At 46.1% G+C, this 12,607-nt stretch overlaps 7 non-coding genes across 7 annotated transcripts; all 7 read left to right on the top strand.

Annotated features, from left to right (window-relative positions):
• The first annotated feature begins 214 nt into the window (after nt 1-214).
• On the top strand, nt 215-286 carry TRNAE-CUC (transfer RNA glutamic acid (anticodon CUC)). The gene has a single exon. It is a non-coding gene; the product is annotated as a tRNA-Glu (tRNA).
• Nucleotides 287-3,071: 2,785 nt separating this feature from the next.
• On the top strand, nt 3,072-3,143 carry TRNAE-CUC (transfer RNA glutamic acid (anticodon CUC)). Its single transcript has one exon. It is a non-coding gene; the product is annotated as a tRNA-Glu (tRNA).
• A 619-nt stretch (nt 3,144-3,762) lies between these two features.
• On the top strand, nt 3,763-3,834 carry TRNAE-CUC (transfer RNA glutamic acid (anticodon CUC)). Its single transcript has one exon. It is a non-coding gene; the product is annotated as a tRNA-Glu (tRNA).
• Nucleotides 3,835-4,535: 701 nt separating this feature from the next.
• On the top strand, nt 4,536-4,607 carry TRNAE-CUC (transfer RNA glutamic acid (anticodon CUC)). The gene has a single exon. It is a non-coding gene; the product is annotated as a tRNA-Glu (tRNA).
• A 2,785-nt stretch (nt 4,608-7,392) lies between these two features.
• On the top strand, nt 7,393-7,464 carry TRNAE-CUC (transfer RNA glutamic acid (anticodon CUC)). The gene has a single exon. It is a non-coding gene; the product is annotated as a tRNA-Glu (tRNA).
• Nucleotides 7,465-10,249: 2,785 nt separating this feature from the next.
• On the top strand, nt 10,250-10,321 carry TRNAE-CUC (transfer RNA glutamic acid (anticodon CUC)). Its single transcript has one exon. It is a non-coding gene; the product is annotated as a tRNA-Glu (tRNA).
• Nucleotides 10,322-11,713: 1,392 nt separating this feature from the next.
• On the top strand, nt 11,714-11,785 carry TRNAE-CUC (transfer RNA glutamic acid (anticodon CUC)). The gene has a single exon. It is a non-coding gene; the product is annotated as a tRNA-Glu (tRNA).
• Nucleotides 11,786-12,607: the final 822 nt, after the last annotated feature.

Genomic DNA, 12,607 nt, shown 5'->3' with positions numbered 1-12,607 from the left:
GAAATCTGTGTAAGAATGGACCTTGCTGACATTTTCAGTGCCTTAACCCCTTAAGGACACATGACATGTGTGACATGTCATGATGCCCATTTATTCCAGAAGTTTGGTCCTTAAGGGGTTAAAAGGCAAACGTTTGAATTGCACTGTCGCGTGGAAACCTTGAGCTTCTGGATACCACAAACTCGTTTTCTCACAGTTTCGAGCAGCTCACAGTTCCCTGGTGGTCTAGTGGTTAGGATTCGGCGCTCTCACCGCCGCGGCCCGGGTTCGATTCCCGGTCAGGGAAAATTAACCTTTTCCCGCAACAAGCAAAATGTGCCCTAAAAATACATAAATCCCCACAAATAGTTAAATCCCCTAATAGCCCTGATCTGGGTGACCACACATATCACACATATCAGTTCAGGGGTTCAAGAATTTCCTGGAAGTCATAATTTTGACCAAGCGTGCACATGGTCCTATGCCCAAAACAGTTCCATGAAATCAGTGCTAACAGTCGGTCACGTTTGGTAGGCTTTTACAGGTTTCCCTGCAGGGCCCATAATCTGTGGGTAGGAGGCTGGCAAGCAGGCTCCTCCAGGAGCTCGTGGCAAACTCACTTGGAGAGGGAGGAGAGCTATGATAAGCCCAGGAAATGGAGATAACGAGATGGTTAAATAATGGTTGATTGAAGCTGTCAGGTGTAGCTCGCACTTTAATTTGAAATCGGTTTCCTTTTTGCCTTTAAAATAAGCGATCTTGCTGCAGTCTAATTAGGGCGCATTGAGGAAATCTGTGTAAGAATGGACCTTGCTGACATTTTCAATGCCTTAAAAGGCAAACGTTTGAATTGCACTTTCGCGTGGAAACCTTGAGCTTCTGGATACCACAAACTCGTTTTCTCACAGTTTCTAGCAGCTCACAGTTCCCTGTCGTCTAGTGGTTAGGATTCAGCGCTCTCACCGCCGCGGCCCGGGTTCGATTCCCGGTCAGGGAAAGTTAATCTTTTCCCGCAACAAGCAAAATGTTCCCTAAAAATACATAAAACCCCACAAATGTTACATCCCCTAATAGCCCTGATCTGGGTGACCAACATATCCAAAGATCACACATATCAGTTCAGGGGTTCAGGAATTTCCTGGAAGTCATAATTTTGACCAAGCATGCACATGATCCTATGCCCAAAACATTTCCATGAAATCAGTGCTAACAGTCGGTCACGTTTGGTAGGCTTTTACAGGTTTCCCTGCAGGGCCCATAATCTGTGGGTAGGAGGCTGGCAAGCAGGCTCCTCCAGGAGCTTGTGGCAAACTCACTTGGAGAGGGAGGAGAGCTATGATACGCCCAGGAAATGGAGATAATGAGATGGTTAAATAATGGTTGATTGAAGCTGTCAGGTGTAGCTCGCACTTTAATTTGAAATCGGTTTCCTTTTTGCCTTTAAAATAAGCGATCTTGCTGCAGTCTAATTAGGGCGCATTGAGGAAATCTGTGTAAGAATGGACCTTGCTGACATTTTCAGTGCCTTAAAAGGCAAACGTTTGAATTGCACTGTCGCGTGGAAACCTTGAGCTTCTGGATACCACAAACTCATTTTCTCACAGTTTCAAGCAGCTCACAGTTCCCTGGTAGTCTAGTGGTTACGATTCGGCGCTCTCACCGCCGCGGCCCGGGTTCGATTCCCGGTCAGGGAAAGTTAATCTTTTCCCGCAACAAGCAAAATGTGCCCTAAAAATACATTAAACCCCACAAATGTTACATCCCCTAATAGCCCTGATCTGGGTGACCAACATATCCAAAGATCACACATATCAGTTCAGGGGTTCAGGAATTTCCTGGAAGTCATAATTTTGACCAAGCGTGCACATGGTCCTATGCCCAAAACAGTTCCATGAAATCAGTGCTAACAGTCGGTCACGTTTGGTAGGCTTTTACAGGTTTCCCTGCAGGGCCCATAATCTGTGGGTAGGAGGCTGGCAAGCAGGCTCCTCCAGGAGCTTGTGGCAAACTCACTTGGAGAGGGAGGAGAGCTATGATACGCCCAGGAAATGGAGATAATGAGATGGTTAAATAATGGTTGATTGAAGCTGTCAGGTGTAGCTCGCACTTTAATTTGAAATCGGTTTCCTTTTTGCCTTTAAAATAAGCGATCTTGCTGCAGTCTAATTAGGGCGCATTGAGGAAATCTGTGTAAGAATGGACCTTGCTGACATTTTCAGTGCCTTAAAAGGCAAACGTTTGAATTGCACTGTCGTGTGGAAACCTTGAGCTTCTGGATACCACAAACTCGTTTTCTCACAGTTTCAAGCAGCTCACAGTTCCCTGGTAGTCTAGTGGTTAGGATTCAGCGCTCTCACCGCCGCGGCCCGGGTTCGATTCCCGGTCAGGGAAAGTTAATCTTTTCCCGCAACAAGCAAAATGTGCCCTAAAAATACATTAAACCCCACAAATGTTACATCCCCTAATAGCCCTGATCTGGGTGACCAACATATCCAAAGATCACACATATCAGTTCAGGGGTTCAGGAATTTCCTGGAAGTCATAATTTTGACCAAGCGTGCACATGGTCCTATGCCCAAAACAGTTCCATGAAATCAGTGCTAACAGTCGGTTAAGTTTGGTAGGCTTTTACAGGTTTCCCTGCAGGGCCCATAATCTGTGGGTAGGAGGCTGGCAAGCAGGCTCCTCCAGGAGCTCGTGGCAAACTCACTTGGAGAGGGAGGAGAGCTATGATACGCCCAGGAAATGGAGATAACGAGATGGTTAAATAATGGTTGATTGAAGCTGTCAGGTGTAGCTCACACTTTAATTTGAAATCGGTTTCCTTTTTGCCTTTAAAATAAGCGATCTTGCTGCAGTCTAATTAGGGCGCATTGAGGAAATCTGTGTAAGAATGGACCTTGCTGACATTTTCAGTGCCTTAACCCCTTAAGGACACATGACATGTGTGACATGTCATGATGCCCATTTATTCCAGAAGTTTGGTCCTTAAGGGGTTAAAAGGCAAACGTTTGAATTGCACTGTCGCGTGGAAACCTTGAGCTTCTGGATACCACAAACTCGTTTTCTCACAGTTTCTAGCAGCTCACAGTTCCCTGGTGGTCTAGTGGTTAGGATTCGGCGCTCTCACCGCCGCGGCCCGGGTTCAATTCCCGGTCAGGGAAAATTAACCTTTTCCCGCAACAAGCAAAATGTGCCCTAAAAATACATAAATCCCCACAAATAGTTAAATCCCCTAATAGCCCTGATCTGGGTGACCACACATATCACACATATCAGTTCAGGGGTTCAAGAATTTCCTGGAAGTCATAATTTTGACCAAGCGTGCACATAGTCCTATGCCCAAAACAGTTCCATGAAATCAGTGCTAACAGTCGGTCACGTTTGGTAGGCTTTTACAGGTTTCCCTGCAGGGCCCATAATCTGTGGGTAGGAGGCTGGCAAGCAGGCTCCTCCAGGAGCTTGTGGCAAACTCACTTGGAGAGGGAGGAGAGCTATGATACGCCCAGGAAATGGAGATAATGAGATGGTTAAATAATGGTTGATTGAAGCTGTCAGGTGTAGCTCGCACTTTAATTTGAAATCGGTTTCCTTTTTGCCTTTAAAATAAGCGATCTTGCTGCAGTCTAATTAGGGCGCATTGAGGAAATCTGTGTAAGAATGGACCTTGCTGACATTTTCAGTGCCTTAAAAGGCAAACGTTTGAATTGCACTGTCGCGTGGAAACCTTGAGCTTCTGGATACCACAAACTCGTTTTCTCACAGTTTCAAGCAGCTCACAGTTCCCTGGTAGTCTAGTGGTTAGGATTCGGCGCTCTCACCGCCGCGGCCCGGGTTCGATTCCCGGTCAGGGAAAGTTAATCTTTTCCCGCAACAAGCAAAATGTGCCCTAAAAATACATTAAACCCCACAAATGTTACATCCCCTAATAGCCCTGATCTGGGTGACCAACATATCCAAAGATCACACATATCAGTTCAGGGGTTCAGGAATTTCCTGGAAGTCATAATTTTGACCAAGCGTGTACATGGTCCTATGCCCAAAACAGTTCCATGAAATCAGTGCTAACAGTCGGTTAAGTTTGGTAGGCTTTTACAGGTTTCCCTGCAGGGCCCATAATCTGTGGGTAGGAGGCTGGCAAGCAGGCTCCTCCAGGAGCTCGTGGCAAACTCACTTGGAGAGGGAGGAGAGCTATGATACGCCCAGGAAATGGAGATAACGAGATGGTTAAATAATGGTTGATTGAAGCTGTCAGGTGTAGCTCACACTTTAATTTGAAATCGGTTTCCTTTTTGCCTTTAAAATAAGCGATCTTGCTGCAGTCTAATTAGGGCGCATTGAGGAAATCTGTGTAAGAATGGACCTTGCTGACATTTTCAGTGCCTTAACCCCTTAAGGACACATGACATGTGTGACATGTCATGATGCCCATTTATTCCAGAAGTTTGGTCCTTAAGGGGTTAAAAGGCAAACGTTTGAATTGCACTGTCGCGTGGAAACCTTGAGCTTCTGGATACCACAAACTCGTTTTCTCACAGTTTCTAGCAGCTCACAGTTCCCTGGTGGTCTAGTGGTTAGGATTCGGCGCTCTCACCGCCGCGGCCCGGGTTCGATTCCCGGTCAGGGAAAATTAACCTTTTCCCGCAACAAGCAAAATGTGCCCTAAAAATACATAAATCCCCACAAATAGTTAAATCCCCTAATAGCCCTGATCTGGGTGACCACACATATCACACATATCAGTTCAGGGGTTCAAGAATTTCCTGGAAGTCATAATTTTGACCAAGCGTGCACATGGTCCTATGCCCAAAACAGTTCCATGAAATCAGTGCTAACAGTCGGTCACGTTTGGTAGGCTTTTACAGGTTTCCCTGCAGGGCCCATAATCTGTGGGTAGGAGGCTGGCAAGCAGGCTCCTCCAGGAGCTCGTGGCAAACTCACTTGGAGAGGGAGGAGAGCTATGATAAGCCCAGGAAATGGAGATAACGAGATGGTTAAATAATGGTTGATTGAAGCTGTCAGGTGTAGCTCGCACTTTAATTTGAAATCGGTTTCCTTTTTGCCTTTAAAATAAGCGATCTTGCTGCAGTCTAATTAGGGCGCATTGAGGAAATCTGTGTAAGAATGGACCTTGCTGACATTTTCAATGCCTTAAAAGGCAAACGTTTGAATTGCACTTTCGCGTGGAAACCTTGAGCTTCTGGATACCACAAACTCGTTTTCTCACAGTTTCTAGCAGCTCACAGTTCCCTGTCGTCTAGTGGTTAGGATTCAGCGCTCTCACCGCCGCGGCCCGGGTTCGATTCCCGGTCAGGGAAAGTTAATCTTTTCCCGCAACAAGCAAAATGTTCCCTAAAAATACATAAAACCCCACAAATGTTACATCCCCTAATAGCCCTGATCTGGGTGACCAACATATCCAAAGATCACACATATCAGTTCAGGGGTTCAGGAATTTCCTGGAAGTCATAATTTTGACCAAGCATGCACATGATCCTATGCCCAAAACATTTCCATGAAATCAGTGCTAACAGTCGGTCACGTTTGGTAGGCTTTTACAGGTTTCCCTGCAGGGCCCATAATCTGTGGGTAGGAGGCTGGCAAGCAGGCTCCTCCAGGAGCTTGTGGCAAACTCACTTGGAGAGGGAGGAGAGCTATGATACGCCCAGGAAATGGAGATAATGAGATGGTTAAATAATGGTTGATTGAAGCTGTCAGGTGTAGCTCGCACTTTAATTTGAAATCGGTTTCCTTTTTGCCTTTAAAATAAGCGATCTTGCTGCAGTCTAATTAGGGCGCATTGAGGAAATCTGTGTAAGAATGGACCTTGCTGACATTTTCAGTGCCTTAAAAGGCAAACGTTTGAATTGCACTGTCGCGTGGAAACCTTGAGCTTCTGGATACCACAAACTCATTTTCTCACAGTTTCAAGCAGCTCACAGTTCCCTGGTAGTCTAGTGGTTACGATTCGGCGCTCTCACCGCCGCGGCCCGGGTTCGATTCCCGGTCAGGGAAAGTTAATCTTTTCCCGCAACAAGCAAAATGTGCCCTAAAAATACATTAAACCCCACAAATGTTACATCCCCTAATAGCCCTGATCTGGGTGACCAACATATCCAAAGATCACACATATCAGTTCAGGGGTTCAGGAATTTCCTGGAAGTCATAATTTTGACCAAGCGTGCACATGGTCCTATGCCCAAAACAGTTCCATGAAATCAGTGCTAACAGTCGGTCACGTTTGGTAGGCTTTTACAGGTTTCCCTGCAGGGCCCATAATCTGTGGGTAGGAGGCTGGCAAGCAGGCTCCTCCAGGAGCTTGTGGCAAACTCACTTGGAGAGGGAGGAGAGCTATGATACGCCCAGGAAATGGAGATAATGAGATGGTTAAATAATGGTTGATTGAAGCTGTCAGGTGTAGCTCGCACTTTAATTTGAAATCGGTTTCCTTTTTGCCTTTAAAATAAGCGATCTTGCTGCAGTCTAATTAGGGCGCATTGAGGAAATCTGTGTAAGAATGGACCTTGCTGACATTTTCAGTGCCTTAAAAGGCAAACGTTTGAATTGCACTGTCGTGTGGAAACCTTGAGCTTCTGGATACCACAAACTCGTTTTCTCACAGTTTCAAGCAGCTCACAGTTCCCTGGTAGTCTAGTGGTTAGGATTCAGCGCTCTCACCGCCGCGGCCCGGGTTCGATTCCCGGTCAGGGAAAGTTAATCTTTTCCCGCAACAAGCAAAATGTGCCCTAAAAATACATTAAACCCCACAAATGTTACATCCCCTAATAGCCCTGATCTGGGTGACCAACATATCCAAAGATCACACATATCAGTTCAGGGGTTCAGGAATTTCCTGGAAGTCATAATTTTGACCAAGCGTGCACATGGTCCTATGCCCAAAACAGTTCCATGAAATCAGTGCTAACAGTCGGTTAAGTTTGGTAGGCTTTTACAGGTTTCCCTGCAGGGCCCATAATCTGTGGGTAGGAGGCTGGCAAGCAGGCTCCTCCAGGAGCTCGTGGCAAACTCACTTGGAGAGGGAGGAGAGCTATGATACGCCCAGGAAATGGAGATAACGAGATGGTTAAATAATGGTTGATTGAAGCTGTCAGGTGTAGCTCACACTTTAATTTGAAATCGGTTTCCTTTTTGCCTTTAAAATAAGCGATCTTGCTGCAGTCTAATTAGGGCGCATTGAGGAAATCTGTGTAAGAATGGACCTTGCTGACATTTTCAGTGCCTTAACCCCTTAAGGACACATGACATGTGTGACATGTCATGATGCCCATTTATTCCAGAAGTTTGGTCCTTAAGGGGTTAAAAGGCAAACGTTTGAATTGCACTGTCGCGTGGAAACCTTGAGCTTCTGGATACCACAAACTCGTTTTCTCACAGTTTCTAGCAGCTCACAGTTCCCTGGTGGTCTAGTGGTTAGGATTCGGCGCTCTCACCGCCGCGGCCCGGGTTCGATTCCCGGTCAGGGAAAATTAACCTTTTCCCGCAACAAGCAAAATGTGCCCTAAAAATACATAAATCCCCACAAATAGTTAAATCCCCTAATAGCCCTGATCTGGGTGACCACACATATCACACATATCAGTTCAGGGGTTCAAGAATTTCCTGGAAGTCATAATTTTGACCAAGCGTGCACATGGTCCTATGCCCAAAACAGTTCCATGAAATCAGTGCTAACAGTCGGTCACGTTTGGTAGGCTTTTACAGGTTTCCCTGCAGGGCCCATAATCTGTGGGTAGGAGGCTGGCAAGCAGGCTCCTCCAGGAGCTCGTGGCAAACTCACTTGGAGAGGGAGGAGAGCTATGATAAGCCCAGGAAATGGAGATAACGAGATGGTTAAATAATGGTTGATTGAAGCTGTCAGGTGTAGCTCGCACTTTAATTTGAAATCGGTTTCCTTTTTGCCTTTAAAATAAGCGATCTTGCTGCAGTCTAATTAGGGCGCATTGAGGAAATCTGTGTAAGAATGGACCTTGCTGACATTTTCAATGCCTTAAAAGGCAAACGTTTGAATTGCACTTTCGCGTGGAAACCTTGAGCTTCTGGATACCACAAACTCGTTTTCTCACAGTTTCTAGCAGCTCACAGTTCCCTGTCGTCTAGTGGTTAGGATTCAGCGCTCTCACCGCCGCGGCCCGGGTTCGATTCCCGGTCAGGGAAAGTTAATCTTTTCCCGCAACAAGCAAAATGTTCCCTAAAAATACATAAAACCCCACAAATGTTACATCCCCTAATAGCCCTGATCTGGGTGACCAACATATCCAAAGATCACACATATCAGTTCAGGGGTTCAGGAATTTCCTGGAAGTCATAATTTTGACCAAGCATGCACATGATCCTATGCCCAAAACATTTCCATGAAATCAGTGCTAACAGTCGGTCACGTTTGGTAGGCTTTTACAGGTTTCCCTGCAGGGCCCATAATCTGTGGGTAGGAGGCTGGCAAGCAGGCTCCTCCAGGAGCTTGTGGCAAACTCACTTGGAGAGGGAGGAGAGCTATGATACGCCCAGGAAATGGAGATAATGAGATGGTTAAATAATGGTTGATTGAAGCTGTCAGGTGTAGCTCGCACTTTAATTTGAAATCGGTTTCCTTTTTGCCTTTAAAATAAGCGATCTTGCTGCAGTCTAATTAGGGCGCATTGAGGAAATCTGTGTAAGAATGGACCTTGCTGACATTTTCAGTGCCTTAAAAGGCAAACGTTTGAATTGCACTGTCGCGTGGAAACCTTGAGCTTCTGGATACCACAAACTCATTTTCTCACAGTTTCAAGCAGCTCACAGTTCCCTGGTAGTCTAGTGGTTACGATTCGGCGCTCTCACCGCCGCGGCCCGGGTTCGATTCCCGGTCAGGGAAAGTTAATCTTTTCCCGCAACAAGCAAAATGTGCCCTAAAAATACATTAAACCCCACAAATGTTACATCCCCTAATAGCCCTGATCTGGGTGACCAACATATCCAAAGATCACACATATCAGTTCAGGGGTTCAGGAATTTCCTGGAAGTCATAATTTTGACCAAGCGTGCACATGGTCCTATGCCCAAAACAGTTCCATGAAATCAGTGCTAACAGTCGGTCACGTTTGGTAGGCTTTTACAGGTTTCCCTGCAGGGCCCATAATCTGTGGGTAGGAGGCTGGCAAGCAGGCTCCTCCAGGAGCTTGTGGCAAACTCACTTGGAGAGGGAGGAGAGCTATGATACGCCCAGGAAATGGAGATAATGAGATGGTTAAATAATGGTTGATTGAAGCTGTCAGGTGTAGCTCGCACTTTAATTTGAAATCGGTTTCCTTTTTGCCTTTAAAATAAGCGATCTTGCTGCAGTCTAATTAGGGCGCATTGAGGAAATCTGTGTAAGAATGGACCTTGCTGACATTTTCAGTGCCTTAAAAGGCAAACGTTTGAATTGCACTGTCGTGTGGAAACCTTGAGCTTCTGGATACCACAAACTCGTTTTCTCACAGTTTCAAGCAGCTCACAGTTCCCTGGTAGTCTAGTGGTTAGGATTCAGCGCTCTCACCGCCGCGGCCCGGGTTCGATTCCCGGTCAGGGAAAGTTAATCTTTTCCCGCAACAAGCAAAATGTGCCCTAAAAATACATTAAACCCCACAAATGTTACATCCCCTAATAGCCCTGATCTGGGTGACCAACATATCCAAAGATCACACATATCAGTTCAGGGGTTCAGGAATTTCCTGGAAGTCATAATTTTGACCAAGCGTGCACATGGTCCTATGCCCAAAACAGTTCCATGAAATCAGTGCTAACAGTCGGTTAAGTTTGGTAGGCTTTTACAGGTTTCCCTGCAGGGCCCATAATCTGTGGGTAGGAGGCTGGCAAGCAGGCTCCTCCAGGAGCTCGTGGCAAACTCACTTGGAGAGGGAGGAGAGCTATGATACGCCCAGGAAATGGAGATAACGAGATGGTTAAATAATGGTTGATTGAAGCTGTCAGGTGTAGCTCACACTTTAATTTGAAATCGGTTTCCTTTTTGCCTTTAAAATAAGCGATCTTGCTGCAGTCTAATTAGGGCGCATTGAGGAAATCTGTGTAAGAATGGACCTTGCTGACATTTTCAGTGCCTTAACCCCTTAAGGACACATGACATGTGTGACATGTCATGATGCCCATTTATTCCAGAAGTTTGGTCCTTAAGGGGTTAAAAGGCAAACGTTTGAATTGCACTGTCGCGTGGAAACCTTGAGCTTCTGGATACCACAAACTCGTTTTCTCACAGTTTCTAGCAGCTCACAGTTCCCTGGTGGTCTAGTGGTTAGGATTCGGCGCTCTCACCGCCGCGGCCCGGGTTCAATTCCCGGTCAGGGAAAATTAACCTTTTCCCGCAACAAGCAAAATGTGCCCTAAAAATACATAAATCCCCACAAATAGTTAAATCCCCTAATAGCCCTGATCTGGGTGACCACACATATCACACATATCAGTTCAGGGGTTCAAGAATTTCCTGGAAGTCATAATTTTGACCAAGCGTGCACATGGTCCTATGCCCAAAACAGTTCCATGAAATCAGTGCTAACAGTCGGTCACGTTTGGTAGGCTTTTACAGGTTTCCCTGCAGGGCCCATAATCTGTGGGTAGGAGGCTGGCAAGCAGGCTCCTCCAGGAGCTCGTGGCAAACTCACTTGGAGAGGGAGGAGAGCTATGATAAGCCCAGGAAATGGAGATAACGAGATGGTTAAATAATGGTTGATTGAAGCTGTCAGGTGTAGCTCGCACTTTAATTTGAAATCGGTTTCCTTTTTGCCTTTAAAATAAGCGATCTTGCTGCAGTCTAATTAGGGCGCATTGAGGAAATCTGTGTAAGAATGGACCTTGCTGACATTTTCAGTGCCTTAAAAGGCAAACGTTTGAATTGCACTGTCGTGTGGAAACCTTGAGCTTCTGGATACCACAAACTCGTTTTCTCACAGTTTCAAGCAGCTCACAGTTCCCTGGTAGTCTAGTGGTTAGGATTCAGCGCTCTCACCGCCGCGGCCCGGGTTCGATTCCCGGTCAGGGAAAGTTAATCTTTTCCCGCAACAAGCAAAATGTGCCCTAAAAATACATTAAACCCCACAAATGTTACATCCCCTAATAGCCCTGATCTGGGTGACCAACATATCCAAAGATCACACATATCAGTTCAGGGGTTCAGGAATTTCCTGGAAGTCATAATTTTGACCAAGCGTGCACATGGTCCTATGCCCAAAACAGTTCCATGAAATCAGTGCTAACAGTCGGTTAAGTTTGGTAGGCTTTTACAGGTTTCCCTGCAGGGCCCATAATCTGTGGGTAGGAGGCTGGCAAGCAGGCTCCTCCAGGAGCTCGTGGCAAACTCACTTGGAGAGGGAGGAGAGCTATGATACGCCCAGGAAATGGAGATAACGAGATGGTTAAATAATGGTTGATTGAAGCTGTCAGGTGTAGCTCACACTTTAATTTGAAATCGGTTTCCTTTTTGCCTTTAAAATAAGCGATCTTGCTGCAGTCTAATTAGGGCGCATTGAGGAAATCTGTGTAAGAATGGACCTTGCTGACATTTTCAGTGCCTTAACCCCTTAAGGACACATGACATGTGTGACATGTCATGATGCCCATTTATTCCAGAAGTTTGGTCCTTAAGGGGTTAAAAGGCAAACGTTTGAATTGCACTGTCGCGTGGAAACCTTGAGCTTCTGGATACCACAAACTCGTTTTCTCACAGTTTCTAGCAGCTCACAGTTCCCTGGTGGTCTAGTGGTTAGGATTCGGCGCTCTCACCGCCGCGGCCCGGGTTCAATTCCCGGTCAGGGAAAATTAACCTTTTCCCGCAACAAGCAAAATGTGCCCTAAAAATACATAAATCCCCACAAATAGTTAAATCCCCTAATAGCCCTGATCTGGGTGACCACACATATCACACATATCAGTTCAGGGGTTCAAGAATTTCCTGGAAGTCATAATTTTGACCAAGCGTGCACATGGTCCTATGCCCAAAACAGTTCCATGAAATCAGTGCTAACAGTCGGTCACGTTTGGTAGGCTTTTACAGGTTTCCCTGCAGGGCCCATAATCTGTGGGTAGGAGGCTGGCAAGCAGGCTCCTCCAGGAGCTCGTGGCAAACTCACTTGGAGAGGGAGGAGAGCTATGATAAGCCCAGGAAATGGAGATAACGAGATGGTTAAATAATGGTTGATTGAAGCTGTCAGGTGTAGCTCGCACTTTAATTTGAAATCGGTTTCCTTTTTGCCTTTAAAATAAGCGATCTTGCTGCAGTCTAATTAGGGCGCATTGAGGAAATCTGTGTAAGAATGGACCTTGCTGACATTTTCAATGCCTTAAAAGGCAAACGTTTGAATTGCACTTTCGCGTGGAAACCTTGAGCTTCTGGATACCACAAACTCGTTTTCTCACAGTTTCTAGCAGCTCACAGTTCCCTGTCGTCTAGTGGTTAGGATTCAGCGCTCTCACCGCCGCGGCCCGGGTTCGATTCCCGGTCAGGGAAAGTTAATCTTTTCCCGCAACAAGCAAAATGTTCCCTAAAAATACATAAAACCCCACAAATGTTACATCCCCTAATAGCCCTGATCTGGGTGACCAACATATCCAAAGATCACACATATCAGTTCAGGGGTTC

This window comes from Pelobates fuscus, chromosome 3, assembly GCF_036172605.1.
Source record: "Pelobates fuscus isolate aPelFus1 chromosome 3, aPelFus1.pri, whole genome shotgun sequence".
Taxonomy (NCBI): Eukaryota; Metazoa; Chordata; class Amphibia; order Anura; family Pelobatidae; genus Pelobates; species Pelobates fuscus.
This window is presented reverse-complemented; position numbering and strand designations above follow the sequence as displayed.